This window comes from Parus major, chromosome 3 (genome assembly GCF_001522545.3).
Source record: "Parus major isolate Abel chromosome 3, Parus_major1.1, whole genome shotgun sequence".
Lineage (NCBI taxonomy): Eukaryota > Metazoa > Chordata > Aves > Passeriformes > Paridae > Parus > Parus major.
In genome coordinates this window covers 79131543-79139481 of record NC_031770.1, presented here as the reverse complement: position 1 = coordinate 79139481, position 7939 = coordinate 79131543, and positions in this window count along the sequence as shown.

Genomic DNA, 7939 nt, shown 5'->3' with positions numbered 1-7939 from the left:
ATGGTTTCATTTTTAAATTAAAGCAATTTAAATCCATTGTACTTTCTCTGCACCTTTATTTAATTTTCAGCCTCTTGGCATTTTCCTTTCACTCTTCTTCAAAAGTTGTTATGATTTTTACTGTCTGATTAAATTAATTTAGGGCTCCACTTGTCACTTGTTTATTGTCTGACTGCCTAGCTCCCTTCGCTCTCCTACTGTTTAATACTTAGTACACATTGTATTTCCCAGCTTTAGCAATCTTCTTTCCATCTTCCTTGGCTGTTGTCCAGTATTTTGCTTATGAGTAGTTCTCATGACATAAGTTTCCCATTGTTATCCATCAGCATTGGAAACCTTTGAGTCAGTTTCTCAGCAACGAAGCAGATTGTGCCACCAGTTCCGCAATTTTCAGTACTAGCTAGTAGCACTGTGAGTAGTTCAGCCATCACGTTTGTTTCTTTTCTGATATCAACGGTAAGTTTTTGAAAATCTGACAGAAGTGTTTTTAACCATGAAGTCGTGCTGGTATCTCCAGCCTTATGTTCTCCTGACATACCTTGCTTTTGTGTCCTTGTTGCTTCTGTGATGATGGTAAGAAAATTGAGTTAAATTATATTTTATAACTGATTTGTTGGTTGGGTTTTATCCCTCCTGGAAAGTCACAGAAATACTTGAAACCAAAGAATGTAGCACAGTGACAGGGTACTCCATCTGTTGATGATCTGTTGATTCACCAGAATATACTTTCTCACTGCTCATGATGGAGGATTTATTCATAGTCACAAAGAGTTGGGAACAAGCTTTCTAATGCATTTTTCTATTTCCCCCTTGGGACTGATAGCTGGGGTGTCTTCCCTGGATATAAGGTGTGACTATATTTTTATGCTTTGTGTTTCTCAAATCTCCTTTTGGGCATCTTCCTATAACATCCCCCCTTTCCATTTAACCGCTATCTGTTTCAGGACAGGGGTGCCCCCATCATATGGACTTGTACTCTGCTTCCTACTATGAAACTTCAAGATCTGGAACTACTGCCAAAGGCTATGTTAAAAAAAAAAAATAATGAAGAAGCGAAATTCTTCGACTTCATTTGGAGTTCCTTAGCTCCCTTGTATGTCAAGGGTGTTTTCTGGATGTTAAAATCACAGAAACATAGAACAGTTTGGGTTGGATATTAACTTTAAATGCCATCTAGTCCAACCCCTCTGCAGTGAGCAGGGACATCTTCAACTAGATCAAATTGTTCAGAGCCCATCCAATCTGGCCTTGAAATTTTCCAGGGTTTTACCATCCTCATTGTAAAAATCTTCTAAAATTGGATGTAAGGACTGTTGTATCCTACAAGCTCAAAGGACATCTGTCACTTTTCATTATCACACTGGACTTATCAAATATATGCAATAACTTGCTTACTAGGAACTTAAGTTACAAGAAAGATATATAGATATTATAAATTTCATTTTCATTCTCTCCCATGTAATCCAAAAATTGTTCTTGAAGACACAGAAAAGCAGAAAGAAGTTAATAATCAGCTCTTGCTGGAGAGAAGCACCACAGCATTAACTGTCTCTCCCGTGAGGAGGCTTCAGGCATATCACTTCTACTGATCATAAAACCAGCGCTGTGAATTGTTTCACATTTATATCCATATCAAGCTGATGCAAATTTATGACTGTTATGTTCTTTTCAAATACTAAAATCTTATTCTGATCTGTGCACAAAAGGCCCGTTAATTTCATTACGAGCTGTATAGTATGATTTCATAAAGCTGCCTGTTATTTATATTACGGAGCTGTTAGAACCTCACTCCATTCTCAAACACCACCCTAGCAAGAGAACTAGCATGCCAGGCCTATTGTCACTGAAGGGCTTTTTCACACTTGACAGCTTAAACATACCTGGTGTTCTCATTTTAGCTTAGCTTTCTAAACCATTTGCTTAACTACAGTGTGTTCTTGTAGCAGGTTTGTTTTGCTCTTTCTGGGAATGGTTGTGCCATGTGTTTTCCCAGGTTACACAGAGGGCTGAATGCTGCTTGAAGCTGGTGGCACTCACCTCTGCCCTTTTTTCTGTCCCACTGAGTTCCATTCGAGAACAAGTTGTCAATGGGGATTTCAGGAGCAGTGTGGACATGGAAACACTGTGTGGCTTGGGTTAGGCCTGACAGAGTCACTGGACTGTTTTTGATCTAAGAGAGCCAAAAAAGAGTTGGTTTTTCTCTGACTAAGAAAGATTTTGGACAGATACAAAACCCCTTATTGAGTAAAGACTTAAGAATTCCATACTCACACAGCCTCTGACACAAGACTTTCACTGAAGCAGGGCTGCGTGCTACCTATCAAGGTTTTCAATGCAGTAGAGAAAAACTCTTCCATACTATAAAATAATCTTTGAACTGCTGGAAGTTACCACTGCCAGACCCTCAGGGAAGGAAGGCCTGCAGGTTAGCAAGTTCAGCCTTTTCAATTTCCTAGCAAGCCCTTTATGATGGGGGCAGCCTCATTTAAAGGTGAAGGAATGAATATATCTCTCTTAGCTGCTGGTGGAAAGTTCTGACCTCTTGTCATTGTGCTCGCCAGAGGGATTCCTGTATCAATCATCCTTGCTCTCCATGCTCTCTAGCCACAGAGATTATTTGGCTTTTGGAGCACTTTAAGCATGCAGAAGATACAAGAGCCTGTGGCCCTTTCTCTGACACAGGAGGCACTTAAACATCTCTGTTGAGCTCAGGAGTCGGATTTGAAGATGGTCTAAAGTCTTGAGACCTCCAGATGAAAGGTATTTTGCTATACAAATAGCACGTACTTACATATTAATAGCTATTTCCAAGCTCTATCCTAGTCCAAGCAGAAAGATTATTTCTTTGAAGAAACATGATTTACAAAGATTAGAGGCTAAAAAACCTAATTGTAGTGCAAGCATATCTTGCTTTATCAAGGGAAACTTTTCAAAGCTGAAGATGGCTACAAGCCAGTTACATGCACACTTCAGGGAGCTGTGGTTTTATACTAACTGTGGATGCAAAATTAATTTTTTAAAACAGTAAACCCTTTAAAGAGCTAAATTTTCATTGGAGGTTAAATGAGAGCTGAATTTTAAAGTGATGTTTAGTATTTAAAGTGCCTAAAAGAAATGGAAACTTTTAAGATGTTAGGAGTCTCTGCTGACCACCTTGAGAAAAGGAGGCAATTCCTCCCCACCAAGGATCTTTTCTTTCTCTGTGGATGGTGGGTCACTCTTGATTCTGCATTTCTTCCATGCACCTTACCATTGCTGATGCTATGTGACAACTGTGCATGTATTATAAACAGGGCTTTGTTCCTGTAACATGGTAAGGCCTATTTAAGGGGCTCCCTCCCCAAACCCATGATGTTTGAAGAAGGAACAGTCCTTCCTAAATGAATGTTGTCATTACAATGACTGTTCATATTATGTTGGACTGTAGCTGTATTTGTAGAAGTGGGTATGTTGGTCTGTAAATTTTGAAGAAACCAAACTGCTGCTGTGCAATAGCACAGTGCAAACACCTCCTTACAGGCTAATAGGCAGCATATTCAGAGGAGTGCTCTTTTCACCTCTCTCATGACCCTCAAAGTGTTTACCTTAACCAGAAGAGTCTGGCAAGCATAGTCCATAACTGTACTGCATACTGAAAACCACAGACTGAAGAAGAATGTTGGCTTCTGCCTACTCCCAATCCTTTATTTATCCTTTACAGATCTGTGCCGTAAGGAGTAAACTACCTCTCTCTCTTTTTTTGGAGCTACCAACCTTAGAGCTGTATGTCTGTCTAATACCAACCTCCGCTTTACAGATTTCAATCACATATTCTTTCAAACCATTTAACAGATTAACATAAATCAAGTTAAAATCTCATTCAAATTGTACTTGGCTTTGAGGATGTAGCTTCTCCTTCAGACCAGAAGAAAGACTGTGTGCATGTTAGTCTGCCTGTCTGATTATATTAGTTTCTCCTGGTTTATCTAATAAAAGAAATTGGCTCCCAGCAAACAATGCCTCATAGAAGGCAGTGTAATAATTTTTTATGGTGAATTGCCTTGTAGTTCAATGATGTGATTCCTCAAGAGGTGAAGACCTGGTTGATCAAGATCCTCACTACAGCAGTGAATATGGGGCTGTAAATGTTCTGTGAGCAAACACACCTCTGGCAGAAGACGATCCCCACTGTCAGTATCCTCCTCTACTATAGAGGGGACAGCAGGAAGAAAAACCACTACAAATTCTAGGCTAACTGGAGCTTCACAACCTGCCCTAAGGGTTCAGCATAAGATGACAGCCTTTGTAAAGGATTAGAGAATGAATATTTGAATGTCCTCTTTCTCATATCTAAGGGAATGTGGAATTATATTCAGGTCCTGCCTTTGCAGTCTCCAGCTGTCTGATCACATCCCATTTACCCCTGCAGGGGGGAGTGCCCCACTCACAGGCCCATGACTTGAGCTATGACTTGAGCTACAAGAAGGAGAACATGGACTGAGCAGGGCAGTAGGTGCAGTAAAGCCTACCATAGTCTAAACATCTGAGTCGATACCTGCAAGGCACATCAATATTAATCTGCTTGGCAGGTTATCCCTGCCTAGAGAAGGACATGAATCTGTGAAAATAGAACAGATAAGCTGCAGAGAGCTGCCCTTGCTGGGAAGCCTAGGGATACTTGCAGGGAACCACTTCCTTTCCTTCAGTCTCAGATAACTTCAGGACAATGGAACTTCACTGCAAGGGTCTGTGAAGACTTGTGAGCCTGATGTCTGAAGGCAGATGGAAGGCTTCTCCTTCCCTTCCAATAGTCCATGGAATGACACAACTGCCTTGGCTTCCACTGCAGAAGTGCTCTTCTGTACAGCACAGCAGAACCTGGGCAGTAAAAGCAAATTAGGTTTTCCTGTTTCTCAGACTCCAGAATAAAGCAAACATAACTTGGAGGAGCTTTAGGCAGTAAGGCACACTCGTGATTTCCACCAGTTGACATGGCTTACCAGTTTCAGTGGGTGAACATGGCTTTCTGGTAAGGCTTTGAACTGTAGGCTGTAGCTTACCAAATCTCAGTGACATGGAGCACATTTCTGTTTTATTGCTTACTAATGCTGGGCTTGGCAGGCACTGCAGGTTGTTTTGCTAAATTATGACAGAACTGTCATCTGCAGGATAAACTAGGATATAATGCCTGTGACTCATGAGTAGTTTTGTTGGAATAAAGCTGCTTCATACACAACACAATACTTAGAAAACAATACCTGGAATTTATTGGAATGAAGTATTCCTGTCCCTCTTTCCTCGTGTGGCTTACAAGATTGAACCAGAAACCTTTGAGGGTTTTTTTCCCCCTGTACTCTTCACAGAAATCGCAGTTCCAGGAACAAGTTGCTTCATGAAATAGGGTATAACAGGATATCTCAAAAGAATTTATTCTGTGACCAAAACACCAATGAAAAAGAATGCTGTGCTAAGGCATTACCAAAATAACCAAATGTGAGGATCTGTACAGGGGCAATCTAGATAGGTTGCCAGAGGCGGACGAAAGAGCAGGAAGTTTGGAACAGGATGAATCAAAATTAAAGTGGAGACTGCAAGCACTGTGGGTGACTTCGTTCTTTTCAGAACTTAAACTTTTCTAGGTGGTAACTTCAAGTGTTGCAGAAGTTGGAACAATTATCCAAGAATCTGATTACTGATATTTGCTGGCTGTCAGAGAAACTGTTTGTTTTAACCCCTGAGAGTAGAGAGGTGAGCTTATTCAAACCCTAACTAACACTTAGTACTTTTAAGGGGAGTAGGGTATATCTAACAAGTATAAATCAGTTTTTAAATTCGGTTACAACTTTGTCTCATAAAAACAATTGCAAATTACATGTAATATCTGCCCCATGTTCAGATAACTCAATTAATTGCATTAAAATGCAAGTAAGAACACATCAGATGTGGTGCTGATTCAGATTTTAAACATCTATCAGTGGAAAGGTGGCATAGTCATGAACTTACCTGGCTTTTTTTTTTTATTATATTGTTAAAAGGCATTTCAGAACATGGAGTCTGGAGAGAGAGAAACACAGACTGCAGGTCACACTCAAAGAAAAAAGGAGCACATGCTAGAAATTTATGATTCTGAAGAAGTTTCTAAGGACAAAACTAGCAGTTAAGGACTTAACTGGTATGAAGTGGTTATGTTGGCTCTACATCCTACTGGAAAGAGGAATATGCAGGATCATTAGAGAGTTGATATCCATCTTTTGCGTAGCTGGTGATGGAATAATGCCTAAGTTCTGATCCACCTTCATTGAAAAGTGAAAATGGATTACTAAAAGGAAAAAAGCGATGCACAAGGCTATGAACCTTATTCAAAGAATGCTAATTATAGTTACCAGTCACCATTAGAATATACCAGGAGAGAGTTCACAGAAATGGTGCTAAGAGCTTTAAACTCCAACAGGAAAGGAGGCAGCATTTTCAGTAGCTGAGCATAAGAGCAGTGGAAGATGCTTTGGTGCAGGAAAGTGGGTTCTCAATGGCTGCTATGGGCAAGGAGGCTGCCTCAGAAGCTATTCCACAGGCACGACACACCATTTCCTCACAGCTTTTCTGCAGACTCCACTAAATATTATATTAATTCCATCTTAAAATTATCTCTTGTGAAAGTGATACCACTACAAGATATGAATACAGTGTGTGAGTAATCCACTTCTTATTAATTATTTATATCTGTAGATTTGCATCTAACCTGAAGGGGTGGCTGCTGTTAAAACTTCACTCTGCATTCATGAATGTTTTAATCTTAGCTTCTAATTTAGCTTCATCTTGAAAGGTATATAAATATGCTTTCCCCTAACATAGGTTATTATTTCTTTTAAAACATGACAGAGGGATTCAACAGAGTTTGAAGAAAAATCAGAATAATTTTTTGGGGACTCTGAACCCTGAACTTGTAAGTACAATTGTCTATCAACAACACTGTTGAAAGTCAGCTTGGGCAGCTGGTTTGTAGATCTGCAACCTTGAGAATTTTTTTTTGAGAGTGCAGCACAGAAAAACGACAAAAATTCAGAAACTTGTTTCTTTATATCATTTTTATTAACATGCAAATGCAACCATACGTCTTTATTCTTATAACACAGTCATAATTGTCATAAGTGGTGCAAGAAAGCTTTTCTGTTTAAACCACCACAGATCTGGAAGAAATTCAAAGCTTTTCACTCTGCAATAATGATCCTTTCAATACTGTTTTCCTGTTGTTGTTTCATTGGTTTTTGTTTCTTTGTTGTCAGTTCTAAATCAGCTGCAGTGAGAAGTGTTGTTTGCTTTCTAGGTGTCTGCTAAACCACAGGCAGCTGCTAACTACACACAGATCTAAAGATTAGGGAAGTGAGAAGGACTGGCAGAATGAATTTCTGCAGAATTTGTGCTCTAATTGTAAATGCAGTTTGGCTGTGTGTCACTAAACCCGGGGCTGATGCTGCAGCTGCTGAGCCGTAAGAGGGCAGCTGCTGCAGATGAAGAGCCGTCCTCATTCTGGTCAGCCACAATGTGAATGCCTGTGTTATCTCTCCTCCTCCCTCCACTGAATTCCTTTGCATTTTAAAAATTCCCACTCCTGTCCCTATTAAGAGGAAGAGACAGTAATGATGAGCATAAAGAGAAAACGAAATGACAATGGAAGAATGGAAAAAACGTTGTGCAGCACCCTTATCTACACTTGCAGTTGTGCACCTGCAGTTCCACATCCCATCAGGCAAGAACACTGTTTCTTCTGCTGCAATCTCAGCTGCACTGCTATTGCTGAACAGTCATTAATTGTGCATTTTCACTAATATGAACTGTTAGAAACAAAATTTAGAATCTTGGAAAAATGCTGCCGTTCTGTTTCATTTGTGGGTTTTGTTTGGCTTCTCTGGCATTTGGTATAAAAGCTCTAAAATCTTTTCTTACAGGACATAGCAGAGAT